Source organism: Bombus pascuorum, chromosome 15, assembly GCF_905332965.1.
Source record: "Bombus pascuorum chromosome 15, iyBomPasc1.1, whole genome shotgun sequence".
NCBI classification, from domain to species: domain Eukaryota; kingdom Metazoa; phylum Arthropoda; class Insecta; order Hymenoptera; family Apidae; genus Bombus; species Bombus pascuorum.
The window spans coordinates 5957455-5977673 of NC_083502.1; the positions used below are offsets into that span (position 1 = coordinate 5957455).

The following is a 20219-nucleotide window of genomic DNA, read 5'->3' on the forward strand; positions in this document are numbered from 1 at the left end:
GTCAGAAAATTATTCTATGCAGAAGTTCTCAAACTGCAGAAGCGATCAATCTCATCTCTTGCGAGCAATCCTCAAGCTTCGAACTTGCTAAAAGAAAGATGACACGTGTAAATCCTGGCAAAGACGCATGAGCGAGGAACGCGGGACAGATGAGGAATTCAGTGCACGCGTTCGTGTTTCTTTCTGTTGATGGCGCGCGCGTTCTGCGAAAGAGAAAAAGAGAGTGAAACGTCGACCAGCTACCGGATGTGACGTCACCGGCCACGTTCTCCTCTCACGCAGACTTCCCCCGTCTCCTCTGCCCTCTCTTCGTCCACTGCAGTCGTTGTGTCTCTCGTGTCCACTTCCGTCAATCCAAGTGATTGCTTGCACTACTGCCATACTGCACCGCTCTCTCGCGTGCCAGCTTCGATGCACGCGAAGCTTCCAGGCGATCGCGATACAGACTACGATGGGCGCCGATGATAAGCTCGTTCAATTGCCTCTTGGGGGTGGACGTTTGTTGTCGAGGTCTTGGAAATTTTCTGAGTCAAGTTGAACGCAGCTTCGATGAAGATTAGGTTAGGAAAACAGATACGTAGTTGAGATTAGTAGAGTAAATATGTGCGGTTAAATGTTTTAATGTATATTAAATATAGCATTCATCGGTATGTTTCTCAATGTCACATCGACACATAAGACTTATCAATTAAATATAATTTTTGAAATATGATTTTCTCACGTGAACGAGTAAGGTTTCTAGCGAGAAGATCTTAATGGAGAATTATTTGTGAGGTTAGGTCACCATTTTAGTGGACATTTATCCAGTAGATCTAAGGAAATGAATTTCTAAGTAGGAAAATATAACCGATTAATATTGTTGATTAGGAGGAAGCACAAAATTGAGAAGTTTTAATTTCAATATTCTTTCACGTTGATGAAAATATTTAGATAATAGATTCCACAACAAGATGTCGCAGAAAAATTCCTTAAGAAGAAACTAAATAAAGAATTTTAAAGAATTCTTGTAAGGTCTTCGGTAGCAGCTAAACAAAGGATGAATGAGAGACGTAGTTTGTGAGGAGAAAATTCAGCCGTGGTTCAGTAAATTCAGGAAATTCGTGTACCAAATAAGAACTTAACAGGCTGACTTAACCTCCTCGCTTCTTTTCCTCGTCGAACGAACGAAACTGTTAATCTGATAAATAATCCATTGATTATTATTAATGAAGGTATTAATGAAGGTTTTTGATATCAGATAAAAGGTATAGTTCTAAAAATGTTCATTAAACTTTTATTCAGACAATTTTATACTATATAATAATTTTATAACAGTAAAGTTATTTTTAGAAAACGTTGAAAAAGATATCTCCAAATATTTCTGAAAGAAAAGCCACAGCTGATCAAATAGCTAATGAGAGCTGTGTCTCGAGGCGATTTAAAAATAGAGTTGATTGTTATATTTCTGTGCCCAGCGACATGTGCTAATTGGCTGCTTTTACCATGTGCAGGGTGCAACTTTTTCTCCCTTTTTTCTCTGCTGGGGTTACGTATTCCAGCGCCGCGCCGCTAGTTTTATTAGGCCAAATTATCGATTGTCGTCGTTAATAACTTTTCTTCGCCGTTAGCCACGAGAAACGGTTGAATTTTTCTGCGACGACTATCTCATCGCAATGATTCATCCTTTTACTTTCGGTCTTTGTTAATTAGTCGCGCGCCAGCTCATTTCATTGATAAATTATGCCCCTGGTAATTAGTCGTTATCAGTAAAACTTGACTTTTCACTTAGAATTTCCGTTTCTTCCCTTACTCGTTTTTCATTAATCTCGTTTAATTAACTTCTTTTTATAGTTGGAAGGTTAGATTTAATCGTTCGTGGTTTTTAAAGAGAGATTGAGGTTAGGAATCTCAGCAGAGATACGCCGATGAATTTAACTCTTTACACTCTGAACATTTTTTGATGTTCCACTGCTATTAACATACCATTAAGTCATTTTACTTTATTCATAAACAATTGCAGAGTTTTTTGAGAGAATACTTTCGCTTCTCTCTAGGATACGCTAAATGCATGAATTAGGTAGTAGAACAGCTGGCATGTCCCATACTAATTTACCACAAACAGTACGTTCTATTTAGTCGCATTTATGTGGGCTGTAACATTAATTACGAAATAGAGCCCATTATCGGAGGGGTTCTAAGCGGTTTTTGGTGTGATATGGGTATTTCGTTCGCGACTGTTGCCGATTGGACCCGCATCACTATGACAAACGACGAGGAAGATAAGCGATGCTCGCAAATATTTGAAACGATTTCCATAATGCACACCTTTCGACGAGGGACATTTATCTTTAGATCTTCTCAACGTGGTGAGAAATAGACACGATGGATTTAAGGGATTTTAAACCTTCTCTTTCAAAAGTAATGAATTTGAAAGAACGAAGAAATTCATTGAAGTCCTAAAACAATTCTACAAAATAATCTAAGCAATATATTCAGAAAATTAAATCACACCTCACAAAGAGAGGTTAGAACAAGTTAAAAACAAGACGGGCAATATGGAGGAAAGAAAAGTGACAAATTCATGGAAAGCGAGGACCTACCCAGGTGAGGTTAACTGCGCGTATCCATCCAGCGTTTCCATTTTTTTCCACGGCCCCGGAATGTGTCTGAGAACCCACGACGGATTTTCCAGCGGCTAATAGCGGGTGGTACTGTGTGAATTGCAGCAGGATGCAGATACGGCCTTGAGTGGCGATACACGAACGCGTGCGTGCGCAGTGCACACGGTTCGCGTGAGCAACACGCACAGAGGGTTCTGCTACTGATGGGATCAAGTTCAATACGAACCAATAAATGCGAACCAATCCGCTGCCCAAGATTCATTTCACAGGATCCGAACGGTAATAGTAAGATATAATACTTCAGTTGCTGTAATTAACAATTTGGCAGTCAACAACAACGCTGGCAGTCTTAAGTAGCAAACTCAAAATTTGGCTCATATATAATGCGTCTGTGACTTTGAGAATTCTACTTTGGAATTATCACATGTTAATTTTGTGAGACTGTATTGAACTAACGGGACCTTAAACTTTTTTCTGGTTGGTCACAATGGAAGCTTAATACTTTGACGACTGACACGTCACTAGCGTCACGCGAGTGTTAAATAGTGATGGGATTAAGTTCAATATGTACTGATAATCACGAATCAAATGCAGCACTCAAGATTAATTTTATAGCGTCGAGATGCCACTCATCTACTCATGGAGTGCTTATTGTATTTCTCAGATCACTGGTAAATGATCCAAATTTGTCACATTTGCATTTAAGTCTACTTGGGAGTACTATTTTTAAAATACTTGTATAGAATTCGAATCTTGTCAGTCATTGTTCCAACCTACTTGCGAAATACTTGAGTCCATCGCTAGGCTTCACTCACTCGCATGCCAATGGAAACTGGTAGTTGTGTGCGGTTGGCGGCCATGTATGTTGCAGGCGAGGTTAATACTACCAGATAGAGTAACGTGTATACTGCGCGTTATTTAGAGCTTATGCGTTCTGCGAGACGTCAGAGTCGGGGATCGGCTGGGAAATTGATGCTTGCCCGGCTGCCTTTCGCTCTTTTTTAGGAGACATCCGTTCTGATGCTTGTTTTGGGAGTTGTTCGTTGGTGGGGAAATATGTTAAAGAGCAGTAATGTGGCCTGGAGCGGTCGATCTCCTGAGAAAGGTGTATCTTGATTTAAGATTATAGTTCTGCCATATATCATTGCCTACACATACAAGCGTAACTAGGTTAGGTTAGTTTAGGTTGTTATGATAGTGACCTACGAGTAATTAATGACTAGGTTCTACTTTCATGAAAGCTTCCTTAATATTAAGGATCGGTTGATTAAATGGAATTGTGTACGTAAGAAATTCGATTATAACCAAATATAGGAGTCGCGTAAATTCATAAATATACTACACTGGAAACAAAATCACAAAAAAGATTACAAAAAGCGTAAGAAAAAAATATTCGAGAAATGCAAAATGTGACGCACATTTTTAAGAGGATAACATACAGCATATCTATGTTGTTATCCAAAGTCCCAAAGTTCGCGAGCTTTCGTCCGATTTTCAAGCAGCAGCCTTCACGCGTCGATACCTGAGAGGCGTGATCACCGATGATCGCGTGATATCGACTCATGCGGCAGATTAGTGCAACAGTTACGTAAATGCACTCGCGCCACAGAGTCTCTCTCTGTCTCTACCCATATATAACGCGTTACACAAAAAGCGAACAATATTCATAATGCTAGATATCACGACAATAAAAAAAAGTTCGTTCTACGTTCGTTAAATAAAAATATATGTCGTTTCAGACTTATTTTTCAAGTTACAATATTTTATTTATATATTTAGCTACGAATTAATATCAAAATTAGGAAAGTTCATTCTACATTCATTGGACAAAAATATACGTCGTTTCAAACTTATTTTTCAAGTTACAATATTTTATTTATATATCGAGCTACGAATTAATATCAAAATTAGGAAACCGATAAACCGTAACTTACTATCCCATAAAAAATAAAGAATGTGAAATTCTTGTGATTTTCAAATATCGTCCACATTTTTGTAACACCCTGTATGTGTGCCTCCGTAAGTGTGAAGCGGCGCTGATGGGACGAGGTTAATGACAATATGTTGAGTTGCCACGGTTCCTCCCACGCATCGACTGCACTGGCCCATATAATTATTATTCTGACTCGTGCAGCAGACACGCATACACGCGTCCAACCATTTAATTTTCCATCGCTGAACGAGCCGTTTTTGCGCGGGAAGGTCTGCTCCTGGTATCCGGTTATTTCGTGCTGTTTATCTCTCGTGTATTCGTCTCTTTCTTTTATAATGCTTCCTCCTTACTTAGGTTAGGTCTCCGACTTTTTGCTCGAACAAGTGGACCACTGATGCGTTTCTCGTTTTACCAGATCTTCCGTGGATGATGGACTTTTAAGTTGGAAATAATTCCCTGGATATAAACTTACCGGATCTTTTTAGGTTATGTCTGTGTTATTTTAGTTTTAGAGATTTGAACTATTCTTCGCGTTGATTCTTGGAATTTGAAGATTTTCTGTGGATTTTATCTTTCTGGTTATGATTACAAATGTAATTTTCATTGAAATTTGACAGTATCTGTGTAACTACATTTCACTGAATGTCCTATGCGATAGATTGTGATGAGGAAGAAAACAAAACGTAGATGACATGGAGTTTTTTGTTTTAATGTGAGATTATCTTCATAAAATGTTACTCTTATAAATATCAGCTTTTCTAGCCCTTTTTATTGAAGAATCTTAATGTCAGTGAACATTACAGATCAATTATTGAATGAAACAGTTTCAAGGAAAGGCTATTTCTATTTTAAAAGAAGAAGAAAATATCTGTTAGTGGTTGAATGAAAATTGCAGTTGCAATCTTGAAAGCAATTGCACAATGTCCTTCGATGATCCTTCCGGTGACCTTCCGTTGGTGTTTCCGGTCCGTATCCGCCTCTGGTTTAAAGAACCGGAAGTCACACTGGAGAGCCGTTCGCAAAAGCTCTGGTGGGGCGTTGCAAGCTGGGGACCACGCAGATGAAAGTACATTTCCAACCTCCGGTTTTGCACTTGCATTTGACATCTATTCACAGACAGATCATGCTTCCAAGAACTTATCTTATTTCCTCTTGGGGAACATGATTTGATTCAGTATAAAACATATTGAATTAATAGTAGACGTCGTATGAAATATTCAATTCAATTTAAATTATTCCTGCAACCTTTCGAAAAAAATCAATCAATTTCAAGTGAAAACTTTGAACGGAAACTTGGATCACATCCAAGTCATTTGTGACAATGTTTCTCAATCGAAGCCCCCAACAAAGGCCAAATATTCGATTAAAATTTCTGGGGTCGTCCAAAAAAATTCAATCTATGTCAAGTTAACAAAACCTTTAACCGTCATATTTTCATCCTCGATAAAAAAAATGTCCTAATCGATAGCAGAGGTTGCACTTTTCAACAAGGATCAAATATTCAATTAAAATTACTCGTAGAAAAAATCCTATCATGAAAAAAAGTTCAGTCAATTCCAAATCAAAATTTTGATACATTAAATAGGCAAGTGAGTCGTGGAAAAATTCCTGAATGGAAAAATTCCTGAATGGAAAAATTGTAGAATCGGTAGTAGAGGTTAAGTGGTAAAGTGTGGCGTCACGACGCAATTTTAATGCTCGATAGGAGCACATAGGAGAACATACGTATCGTTGACATATCCGCACACCGGCGAGCAGACATCTCGTCGATATGCAACGTGACCGAGGAGAGAACATCGGGACATTCTATATTTACCAACGGTTCACTTATCAGCCGCTTATCAGCGAGACAGCCAGAGGAGGCGACTCGCCTCTCTGTACTGTAGCAAACATTGGGCTCTCCGCTTTCTCCCTTCACCTCCTGCACCTTTCCATCGTGTATTTTTATCTTTCTTTTCTGTGGCTCGCTCTCTTACATAACCTCAAATCTCTGTTACTGACTGTGTCCTTCTGCTTCATTTCGTTTTCCCTTCGTTTCTCCTTTATTTCTTTTTGCTTCTCCCTGTTCCCTATGGGAAAAGATCAAGAATGATCTTGCTGTTATCACGTTTGCACAGCGTTTAAAGGTCATCTGACATTAGTTGGAAATGCCTTTGATAATCTTGTATAGGGAAATTGTGGGCTACGTTCTAGAATAGACACTATATATTATTTGAAATAAGTAGACACATTTAACAGATCCACTACTAATGGGAAGGTTTTATTGTTACTGAATTTGGATTATTGGTTATTCCTGAGATTTTGTAAAAATAATTTACTTGGTTTAGATGATGTTAAGTTGAAAATTTAAAATTTGAAAATATCGCAGTTCCACATAACCTATAACTTGGGACTTGTCAATTTATTATCGTTATTAGTTAATAAATTGTTATATAAAGAAAAGATCACTTGGATTGTACTCGAGCAACCATTGTCGACTAAAGAAATCCAAAAGAAGGGGTAAAAATCGAATCTGACTGATAACATAGTCTTCCAGCCATTATCTCGTGGCTGACAGAAAAACGAGGGTCCACAGGATTGAAAAAATGCGAAGTTATCGCTGAGAAACGACGAACAGATGTGTACGTGTGGCGTTGATGTAGGTCGTCGGTGCGTAATCAGTCAGTCGCTTCGCTTATCAGAAACGCTATCGGCGTATCATCTGTGCGGGCCATGCCTGACCCACATCAGCTCGTGACCAATCGAAATCGCGAAGCCTGCTTAGAATTTTCGCGATGATTCACATCAGACACATGCTTCTGTCGAATTTTTTCTTATCTGCTTCGACCGATGAAACAGTAGTCAGTTAGGATCGTTAGAAACTTCGTCCAATCGTTCTGTTTGTTATTGTTTCGATCGATCGTATTATAGGTTAGGAATCAGTTCATTTTAATTCATCGTTTAATTTATCATATTTTATTCTTCAATCGAAATATAAATTTTGCTTTAAAAGTAAAGAAACTTAAATATAATTTTTTCCTAGCAATTCTAATCGCACGTTTCACTAAATTCTGTAAAAGTGAAATTAATCAAAGTACAGCTGAAAGATAATCTTTTGTAGCTCATAGGATTTACTTTTTACTTTCAATTTCGAAAAAGCAAGGATTCGAGTTGACCTTTGTTATTAAGAATGGCAAAATAATTATAAATTGGAATTTTACTGAAAATCGAGCTTTTAATATTTTATTTTTTATTACTTATTATAGTAATGAATCTCCAATTTTTTAATTAAGATTTCATAGAAATTTCTCGAAATATCGAAGTGATCATAGTTATTCGTTTCGTTAGATCGATATTTTCTTCGTGGATCCTGGTTGTTAGTCGATCGATATCTAGACAATTAAACGAGCTTCGCTCCGCCCATCATCGGTAAGTTTTACCGAAGAGGGATCGGCCCATTTCCTAGCCCGTTTACGCGGAAACACGCGAGGCCCACTGCTTCCGGAAACAGCTAGTTCAGAGGTCGCGATAGACCGAGTTCCTGTTGCAATCTGGTATCGTTCTCGAAGAAACAGAACCGATTTTAGCATATTTCAAAATTATAGGATAACTTCAAACCGACTTAAAATCATTAACATTCAAATACCAAAAAATTACATAGCTTATTGAACTGCTCGATTATCAATACCCAATTATGGAAACTTAAAACTCATTATCAATAACGATAACCTTATCTCCTAATAAGATAACATAATAGAATCTAATTATTTTCTAACAGCGAAATATGTGCATACGTATCTCTTAAAACGTCTATAGCGCTAATACGAACAATTTCTATCAGTAAAAACAGGTGTTCGTTGGTTGAGACCAGTCGAAGTCGATGACCAACGCGAGCTTCGCGAATTTAGGTCGTACGATATCGGGCTGGTTCGAGGTGCGGGCGCCAGGACGTACTGTACCTTACCTTATCGCGATCCGCGTTATCACGGTCAGATAAGGGCACCTCGTGCTCGCAACTCGACCGCTAGGTAACCGATTACGCGTTATGCAGCTTGCAATTTTCGTGAGATCGTAATTTCGAACTGACCGAATCGGCCGCTCCAATCGTTCGCATTAAACAGAATTTTCCTTCAACTCCAAAATTAATTTTTAAAAAGTGGAAGAAAAATTTTTTTTAATGTTTCAAAGTTAATCGAAAATATTGTGGACTTGTTTGTAATTATTCTCATTTCCGAAACCACTTTTCGGATGTATAAAAAGAGAAAGAAAAATAAAAAAAATTCTTAAAAGATTGATTGTGCTTCGTTGGGAATATTTCCATGTAAATATCGAAGAAATTTCTCTGCTATTTACTGTCGATGACGGTCGTAAGTGAAACGATTGCTTCGATCGGAGGTTATCATATTTTTGTCTCTCGTTTAGAATGTCACTTTCGATGTATATAACCTCTTTTACTTTGCCGCGCTGCTCCAAGGAATTTCTTTCTTAAAAGCTACCGCTTAAAAGGCTGTATTAAAACACATGATTTCATTATCTTGTTAAGAATATTTACTTTATCTTTCTCGGCTTAAAAATCTTACATATACAGTATATGTATGATATTTTCATTCGTAGGGTTTTTATTCTTTTTCTGAATCACTTAAAAAGAGCTACCATAGAAAAATCTATACTAGAGTACATAAGTTTATCATTTAACAAAAATATTAATTTATCTTATCGGAGTTAAACATCTTATCTACGCGCTACATTTGTCATATATTATTTTAGAATGTTATTCATGTTTTGTCCGACTATAAATGATTAATTAAATAAAAAAAAAAGGATTTAAAACATCTTAGCGAAATTTCATAAAGTAGCTCTTAAAAAGTAGGTCCCGTGACGCCATCTGCCAGCCCAGGAATTACCCGTATTACCCAATTTGATCGGCAGATGGCGGCACGGTTTCGCTTGGCGGTTGTTGAAAAATCGAACTGACGGCGTAATTTCGTAAAAAGTGTGAAAAAACGGTGAACTATTGTCGACAGCTTGTTGCAAGGATCCATTAATCGCCTCAACGATATTCTACAACGAAAAGGTAGAATGCTCACTTTATCAACATTTGTATGCAACATTTAGTAAAGATCATTGACCTCGATATATCCACATCGTTGACACGAAATTTTCTAACCTATACATTACCTTCAAGTAACATGTTACAACACACATTTCAGTACCAATTCAATATTGACACATTAAACGACGAATAATACCAAATAATTAAAGACACTTTATGGTTTAAATAATATTAATTATCGTTTTTATCTAAATTGTTCCCTTTAAATCAAGATTAAAAAATTTGAATTTTTAATGTTTGATAATTTTAATAATATGGCGACGTTGGCTTATCTTTATAAGGTGGAAAATATTTTAATATTTGTTAAACTATGTACGTGTAGCTCGTTTTTTAGCGGTGTTCAATTCGGTTTCAATTTCTAATGTTAAAAAGATGTTGGAATGTTAGTTGGTTAGAAACGGGAAGAGGCGTCCTCGGTTCACGAGGACACGAGAACGCTAGGAAGGAATGGCGTTTACTTGGCGCACTCGCTCGACCAGTTTTTACTGTCCGCGTTAGTTCCCCTTCGCAGATTCAGCGACAGTTTGGCTATATCGTGGTCGAGGTATAGAAAATTGATTTTTAAATTGGTGAAATTGACTTGTATCTGAGGAATTAGTAAAGCTATTGTATATCAGTTTCTCTTTCTTCTTTCTTCTTCTTTTTTGAGATATGACGAAGAGAAATATCTTTCTTAACCTTTTTTCTTTTGAAAATTATGCTATTTTGATGAAATACAATATGGGAAGATATAAAATGCTTAGGTACAGTTTTAGAATTCTTTTTGCATTTGACATTAGCTAATAATTGGAAGACAGAATATTACTAATAATTTGTATTAATTTGATTATAATCATATATAATATGAATACAAAAATATTAAATAATAATTAAACAACCGACTTTCACACAAATTTATATTTTTATAGTCATAACTGAAGAAATAAGGATTTGTTTGATATATTGCAGATTATAGTAAATATTGAATATTTTATATATTTTTTCACAGCATACACACTCTATGCACTTTGCGTTTTTAAATTTTGATATGAATGTATAAAAATCAGCAGCCTGGTAATGATATACATTACATATATAATAATCTGTATGCAATGCATTGTTGGGTGGATATACAATGAAGGATTAAATGTAGTAAATGGATTACAGGATTGGTAATTGCAACTAGACAAAATTTTAGGATTATTAATAGCAATTACACGTTATCAATTGTATTAGATAATTGATATTTATTATTTGGCTATTTTGGTGTGATATTTAGTCTACCTAAGTGGAATTTAGTATTAATGACATGTTATAATATTAGTCAGGTTTGTGGGCTAGAACATTAAACAACAACTTGATGTCACTTGTTATTTTGATATCAATTATGATATGCTATATTTTTAATATTCTTATCCAGTATTCTAATATTACTTATAATATGAAGACAATCTTTTAAGAACATCTCAAACCTCAATAGAGCTTGATGCAAATAATTCTTAACAATTTCAGCATTGTACAACATTCTTATCTTTCTGGTGCTCATCTTAATATCAAATATTCATACTGTTACTTAATATTCTAATATTTAGATAGTGTGGTATGCTATTATGAAGATATGGGTTACTAGAGTTACACGTCAGTGTCTGAATAGCAATGATATAATACCATAGGCAGTAGTACAACAAATATCTCCACATTGTTGCCTTTATTGTAGCAGATAATCGCTATTTAAATTGTGAGTATAAAATCTGTAGCATAAAACCGTATACATAATTAAAGGTCTACAGAATATCAGAAATATAATAAGAAATATTCCATTAACTGAAAATGCCTTTGTATAATTATGAAAGTTTGTTATTTTATGAAAATGATATATAAAACCCAGTGAAAATATACCATTAATTAAATAATGTAGATGCGTTTAAATAATTTTTTCTATTCATTCTGGTATCAAATACTCTGTTCAATTAATGTTACAGAATATTAATTTATCATTTCACTTTGTATCTGACATTCGATATTAATGTTTCATTATTTTTACATCTTAAATATTTGTTTCTAAATTCAAGGCTAGATTTTGGCTCACATTTAGCCAGTTTATCATAAAAGATATAACTTAGAAAACACAAAGCTGGCTCCCCACTGGGGGTAGCCACCCACATGCTATATATATTTTATTTTATTTTTTTTTTTTATTTACCAATGAGATATAACACTTTACCAAATGTCCTTCAGGACAAATTGTAAAAAACAAAATAAAATAAAAAAAAAACATTTAGCCATTTTAGTTCTAGTAATATCTAGTATCATTGGTGGAACTAGCCAGTGGACTAAAATTTTAGTGGACTTGTGAAGAATATTTCAAGCAAATCAGAGGCAAGCGTCATTTGTCAAAGGAAAGTAACAAGACGTAAAGTTATGAAACAGTTTCACTTTTTCATAATGGAAATCGACGAAAGGAAATGGCAGTGCGCAGCAGGAACCGATCGACGCATTGTCTGAGAGTCTATAAAAGGCGTACTTTTCCTCTCGGCCGGCGTAAAACTTGCGAAGTGTGTTAACGCTAACCTTTACTCGCTGCAGAATATTTTCCATCGTAGAAGCACAATCGTCCATTACATCTATAGAAACGGCAGAATTTATAATCAACTTTAGCCGCGTAAACAGTTTTCCGAAGTTACGAAAATGGAAAATCTGTTCGAGGAAAAACAGCTACATTTGTAAAAAAATAATCTTCTAGATCGGCGACCATTGTATTATTTAAAATTTATTGACAATGTTAATGAAAGATTCTTTCATTAGAATGCATTAAAAGCTGTATAAAAATTGTACAATTTAATTATTTTTAAAATGCCAGATTTAGAATATTATCAAATGTTCAACTATTGTATCCCAAATATCTGAAATTATTTCGGAATGAAAAACGCATAATAAAAATTTTCATACAAATATCTTCTCAACTATTGAAATAATCACTTCGTCAGAATTACGTGTTTCAAGATTAAAAAATAATCCAAAGCCATGAAATTGTCAGATAATATCTTCAAACAAATCTTTTACACAATATACTGAACATAAAAGATATAACTTAGAAAAAACGAAGCTGGCACCCCGCTGGGAGTAGCCACCCACGTGCTATATTTATTTTTATTTTATTTTTTTTTTTCACCAATAAGATATTAACACTTTACCAAATGTCCATAAGGACAAATTGTAAAAAAACCAAAATAAAATAAAAAAAAGAACAATATACTGAAGCTGGAGATTTCAAAGTAAAGTGGAACGGTCGACTATGATATATATACTGGTCACTGAACCACTTACAGTACAATACAAAGATGAAGAGAAGCATCGTATAACGTGCCATTGGGTTCCATTGTAAATTAACAATACATAAATAAATGCTAACATTTATTAAACGAAGAATAGAGAAATGAGGAAGTGCTGCTGTGCATATGGATTGGTGACAAATAAATCAATATGTTAATGAAGGAATTCCATTCTTCTGCAATCATGATGATTAATAAACGTTGTAGACAGGTAGGTTGCATAATATCATATGTGTAAAAATAGACTCACCCAATGATAAATATATATTGAATGAAGAATGAATTTATAGCACTGTATATACTTTAACATGATTTTATAGTGTTTCTTCCTATGCTTCTTTACTCTTTTATAGATTAATTAATTATCTATGAAGAGAGAAACAAAGTAGGAAATCTCTGTTGGTAAACGTTCTTTCATCCTAGTTCTTCACAGTCTTCTACAATCTTACACAACACACCGAAACAGAATGTCGAATGGAAAGTTATGAAGATGATTAGGAAATGAAATTCTTAGGAAAGAAGAAATAGAAATCTATATGTGGAAGAGACGAAGAAAAATTCGAATGTCCAAGTGTCAGGTAGATTTCCACTTTCATAGACTGAAAAATTCATGAGAAATTCGCAACACGTGCCAACAGCTAGAAATTTCTTAAAAAATTCCAACAGTCGACAATGTGCATACGATATGAGTCTTTAAAAAACATTCCCTAAAATATTCCCTAAAAATCTGCTCTATATTCAAGAATTCCAAGACCTACAAAATTTGTTTAATTCAATAAACACCAACGTCGTAGCAAGTCCACTTAAGAATTCAGGAAAGCACGCTTGCTATTGGCTCGGTGGAGTTAACCAAGCGGAGAAACCTTGTCAGAAACTGAGGGGCCCACAGTTTCGACAATGAGCTACAAGCTGTGTTACGAAACGACACACTGTGGCTGAACAGCGATCGTTACGAAAGCGACAGGAGGTGGAAATTCGAAAAGCAGGTTACGAAATTGGTCCGCAGTCGCGTGGCGATTCTGTTTCCATTATCTACACACTATTCTACACCTTGCAGATCGTGTTCTCCGCTCATGATCGTTCACCACATGGGAGCCACTCGACGCGACGATCACCGTAGTCCTTGAGCACTTCCGTCTCTTTTTTTCTTCTCTACGTACCGCGATCGTTTCATCGTCGTCTGACATTCACCGTCGCGAATTCGCTTGCCTGCAAAATCCGCCTGTGGATCAGAAATCAGCCGACTCTTTGCGCCCTTCCCTGCCACTAGATAGCGATGGGCTTGTGCTGAACTGAAGAAACACGAACACCCACAGGATGGAAGATATGCTTTCTTCATAGAACGTTTCATTTCCTCAGATCTCAGTGGAACATTAACTTGGATACACTCGAATCTTCTTCGTGGAATTCTTCGAAATAATCTCATATTATTATTTTACAGATTGTAATTTAATTATCAGACGAAGAATCGAAGAAGCGTTTTCCTTTTGCTTTTTCTTTTGCCACTGGATAGCGGAGGACCCGCGCTGATCCTAATGGACCATGGAAGATGACAAGACAGAGAATACGCAGTGTTGATAGGACCATTCATTTTGTCAAATCATCGTCTATGAAGACAGATGAGCCTTCCATGATGTTTCTGAGAATTTATCTTTATTTTTATTCGCCAGACTGAATTGAATATTTTAATCAAATTATCAGAAGTCAGCTGCCTTCTCATCGTCGAAATTGCATTTTGCAAAGAGTGAGAGAGAAGGATTTTCTATATCAGGTATAGAGTGTCTTCCAACTTAAATAGAAGTTTCACGTTGATACTGATATTTGCTAAGAATCTACAGTTTAATGTAATAGAATTTCCTACGGATCTTAGATTCCATTAAATTCATTGACCAAATACGATCAAGGTCACTGTGACTAAAACGTGGTTAACGAATAAAGATTGAAAGTACAATTTGTGGAAATGTTGGAAGAAAGAAACGTAGAGGATAGAGGAGAATACAGTGTTGCTTTCGTCAAGAAGAATTTTATTTTTCCAAATGTGAAATAATTGTGGTTTGCCGTGTGAAGCAGTTGGCTTTGTAGCCAAAGATATTATCTTTGTAGCAACGTGGTACAAACTTTGTTTTTGGGAAGTTACAAGCACACAACTGCTATGAACCACGCACGAAGAAGATTTATATTTCCTCGTCATTGTATTTTTGTCTCCGTCTGAAAGAGTTTTCGCAAGCAAGAAAAGAAGGAAAAAGACGAAGCGGCGAACGTGTAATTAGACATAATTACGTAAGCTCGGGCAAAAGTACACGCAGAAGAAGAAGTATCAAGGAAATATCTCCCTCTGGTTAGGCGCTTTTAATAAAAAGTCAAACAGACTTCTTGAAAATGCCTGTTGGCATCGCGATGACAGCAATTCTCCAGCCAGTTAAAATTAACTCGAATGACACTCGCTACGAAGACACACGAGTCGTGAAAGGAAAACGCTTTTAAAGTAGTCTCCAGGCCCATTCTCATGAAACAGTTTGCCGTCGTTGGCGACGAACACGCTGGCGTAACACAAGCAAACAACAGAAGAAGAGGAGCTTGGTCGCGGTACAGGAGCAGCTAATTGCGTTTTTCTTTCGCGCACGATGAACACCAGCTCCCTACGAGTTTACAATTACGTGTAAGCACGAGTGGCAAACGGGGAATCAACGTGAACACTATCACGATAGTTTCGCCTTGATATTCTCTGCCATTTTCCGTAGTTCCGCATTGATTGATTTATCCAGCAAGATCAACGATTACTATGATATTCGTTTGGATCTTAATAAATGGACGATCTGCAACGGGAAATTGTACTTTTCGCGAAACAAAAGCTGAGTTAGTTAATTATTGTTATTAGAGCGAATTATAATTACGCGATAAAACTCTGTTCGTAGGAATTGCCAGTGAAAATACCGTTTCGCAAAATTACAATATTTTTTAAACTTTCCAAGTTTCATCTTTGTTTTTAACGATATAAAAAACGTTGAGAGAATTATTGAGGTTAGGTTTCGCAATTTGGTTAGGTTAGGTTGGGTTAGGTCTAACCCAATTTCGATAGGATTTTGATGAATAGTTTGCAGGAATATCCGGGACGAAAAGTTTGTCTCGAATTTTCCCATTTTCTTCTTGGAACGTTTTATCCACTTCGCCGATATTCTCGTCTTTTTTCAAAAGAGTATATATTCTTTTCTAGACTCGAGTCTTGACGAATATTCAAGCGAGCCTAATAATAGGATACGACCTTGAGACGAGCTACAACATTTACGATACAACGAATTGCAATTTTCATTTATAATTTGAAGAAAAAAAAAAAAAAAAAAAAAGAAAGAACTAATTTAACAGATGACTCTACGATATTCCAGTCTCCCTCTATTCATTTGTTCAGAATCTGACAGCTGTGTTGTTTCTCTTTGTTTCTCCGTCTCCTTCTCTTACCGTGCACAGTAGATATCCTTGAAGTGGAACATTGTCCCCGGCAATTGCTTCTTCTTTATGTGATACTCGAACACGTTTCCTGACATTGACCGTTGGCCAACAGGATTCGCCGAAAGATTCGCCGCGAACTCTATTATGGAGGTGTCGTTTTGACGTTTATGTAATGTCTGGTGAGTCAGTCGTAGACGACGGTACACAGGCTTCTATTACTGGTGGATTATTCAAGAGCTGTCGATAACTATTTTATTAACTCAGACAAGAATATATCACGAATATGATCGATTATTTATTTTTTATAAATAAGAAATAAAGATATTTCATTCTATGTAATAATATAGATATCTCGAAATTTCTGCACATGGAAAATCTATAATTTCCAAAGTCTATTTAGACTACATATTAGGTTGGCAACTAAGTGATTGCGGACCTTGTCATTAGGTTATATTACATAAAAGATATAACTTAGAAAAAACGAAGCTGGCACCCCGCTGGGGGTAGCCGCCCACATGCTATATTTATTTTTTATTTTTATTTTTTTTTTTTTTTCACCAACAAGATATAACACTTTACCAAATGTCCATAAGGACAAATTGTAAAATAACCAAAATAAAAAGAAAAAAAAATTAGGTTATATCGACAAAACCCGCAACCCCATAATTGCCAACCTAACTGGCCATAGCTGCAACGTGCAGTAGTACTGTAGGTCCCGTTCTTAACAAACGTGACTTCGCGTAACGTATAAATTAAGTTATTCAAGATCAGGTTGTTAAATTATACGTAAAAGCAACGTTACTGGAAATCATAAATTGTTTCGTCAAGGTGAACAAAATACATCGGAGACTATTTTTAGAAACTTACTATGTACATAAATCACGGATTGATTTATAGCTATTTCGATAAGTGTACCTTTGGTTATTCGTGTAAATTCATATTTCCGTTTAATCGAAGAAACATGATCCGTAGAAAAATTCGTTTCTGCTAAATATTCTAAGAAATACCACGCTATTGCCATTATCAATCATCATCAGCGTCCTCGATAAATGAATCTTCCATCGTTATTATTTGTTATTATCGTTGCTATTCCACTCCATAGTTTACCTACTACATCGTCTTACCATGTTACTATCACTTTGATACATTCGTTTCACACTGACGTTTTATTTAATTTCTCAATAACGTCGCGCGTTCGCATAATTTTACAACTAGGCAGCTGAATAATCTAGTTTACTTAATAATCGCGTGAAGTCGCCTGCATCGAACACGGACCCCATAACAATCTCAGCACCTCTCAAAACCCTTGAAACACCAAGTTGTACTATCATTTAACAAAGGAAAGAAGCTATAGGAACCCGGAAACCCAAGAAAGGTGTTATCACTGCGCTGGCAACTGTAGACTCAGTCAAGTTTTATATCAGTCGTAGAAACAAGTTTTAGGTTAGGATTGGCGTTACGATCGCCTGGAACTGCCGATTCGATCTCGTTCCTCCTGGCGTAATGGTCTCGTCGTGGACGAGAAATCGCGGCTTTTCACACGACCAACGTCGGAATGCGCCGCTTTGCTTTGCCAAGAAAATGGCAGAGTGGATTCTCTCTCGCGGTACGGTATCACGATGCTACGACACTTATCGTGCGAATCTTTGGAATTCGCTGAATCCAAGCCTGGCTGTTTGCTCGCGGCCGTTTTCTCACGCGTCTTGCTCACAATGGCAAAATGGTGCGCGGATACGTTTGTTTCTGCCCCGGTGTCTGGATAAAAGTAATCGAGGTTTCGTCTACGCCACAAACACCAACACACGGCTATGATTTTCTGCAACGCTGAGAAAAATACAGATACGCAATCAAATTTTCATACATGTATAACTTTGCATGTGCGTGTCGTATAACGCGACACAACTGCCGCCACTTAGCACTTTACCGACCGCTAGCGGTTCAACAGCATACGCGCGTCCGATCGGCAGCTCAGGCGCAGATTCTCCCTAGCGCCAGCTCTGTTTCGGTTTACATTTTCCAATACTATTCTTTTCGTTTATCGCGAACGGTAAGTTTTTCAAATTGGTACAAAACTGTGGGAGCTTAGAAAGCAACGCAACTGACGCAATTGAGCACGGTACCTTAGTGCTAAATGACAAATTACTGCTCAAATAATGAGAAAGATTGTTGGCCACAAAAAGTCGATTAATAGGCTATCGATTGGTAAACGTTGGCGACAAAGAGCCGATTAATAGGCTATCGGTCGGTAAAGTGTTAACACTGAACCAATGGCGCGCGCCACAGCGAGCTATACGTTTGCACCGCGCTCGGACGAGTTAACTTATATTCTGTCGATCGCGCATTTTTCTAAGTATCGAGGACTAATATTAAAAAACAAGGAAAATTATTCAAGTGTTTAATTATATATCACGGAAATGGTGTTATTTAACGATTTCACGTATTGTTTATATACAAAGCATCGAGTTAAATGTATATATTAACAGTATAACGAAATGTAGGTGAAATTAGGAACGTTAAAGATAGCTAAAGTGAAATTAAAAATTCATAATGCATTTTAATATTTTCTTACAATGTGCTATCGTCCGATTATAACTTTATTTAGTCATAACTGATAGTGTAACGTTTGAATTCATTTTAACACCACTAAATTCCTGTGTTTTATTATATACTGTACTCTATAAGAGCAGAAAATTGGCAACAATTCCTCAGAAAAAAAAAAAAAGAAAACGCGTTGCTAAAGTCAGCCCTCAATGTGCCCATTATAAAAGATATAACTTAGAAAAAACGAAGCTGGCACTCCGCTGGGGGTAGCCACCCACAAGCTATATTTATTTTTATTTTTTTTTTTTTTTTTTTTTTTTCACCAATAAGATATAACACTTTACCAAATGTCCATAAGGACAAATTGTAAAATAACCAAAATAAAATAAAAAAGAAAAAATGTGCCCATGTATCACATAAACGTTTGAAGGCTAATAAACGATAGTGCAGCTTACAAATGCTAACTTAAATGCCACACTGTAGATGAAACATTAGGCAAAAAAGATGATTCGTCACGAAATCGAAAATATACAATAGTATTTTGTATACGAGGCTTTGTTTACGAAAAGAAAACAATTTTACACAATAAGACAAGAAAATGATGGAAAGTACGGGTTGGTAACTAAGTGGTTGCGGATTTTTCAATACCACCTAATGACAAAATCCGCAATCATTTAGTTACCGACCCAACGCAAGGAAACTTCCTGTTTTATTTTGTTTTCTTATTTTCCAAATATCGCCGATCATATGCAGAAAGTTCTACTTTTCTTTGCTTCGCTTTTTCGTGTCCATGGTTGCGCTATGAACAAGTAAATTTTATCATTAGATGGTATTGAAAAATCCGTGATCTCTTAGTTGCCGACCCAATACGTCAGTTTATACGCGAAAATAAAAGGACGTTAGCGTAGTCAGTTAAAAAAAGCGTGACTGGAGAGAAACGGCGCGGTTTCCCTGCTACAACACGATTGCAACGCACGGTTGCAGGTGTGTAGGTGCTCGTGTGCTGCGCCAAAGCGAGGAATGTAGGTGAGTCTGTGAGTGCAGCGAGCGCGTTACGCGAGCCACGTAACACAGCGACGAGTGTGGGAAAGTGAGGAAGCTGGCCTCGAACTCAGACCTCAACCTTCTCTTCTAGCTACAACCTCGTTTCTCCTTTTGCGCCGATCTAACTGGCCTGTCCGGGGCTCTCTCCTTTCCAGTTACCGAACAGAACTGTCTACCCTATCGTAGTTACGTGGCACATGCATCGTACATACGGTTGCCACACACGTTTACCCATACGGAGAGTGCGATAG

General features: G+C 36.6%; 2 protein-coding genes across 5 annotated transcripts in view; one reads left to right on the forward strand and one right to left on the reverse strand.

The window, feature by feature from the left end:
- The window catches only part of LOC132914751 (ecdysone receptor), a 206482-nt gene that overhangs the window by 116750 nt on the left and 69513 nt on the right, over positions 1–20219 (forward strand). The window lies entirely within an intron of this gene.
- LOC132914750 (neprilysin-1-like) overlaps positions 1–20219 on the reverse strand; it is a 140305-nt gene that overhangs the window by 32991 nt on the left and 87095 nt on the right. The gene's annotated exons all lie outside the window — the stretch shown is intronic.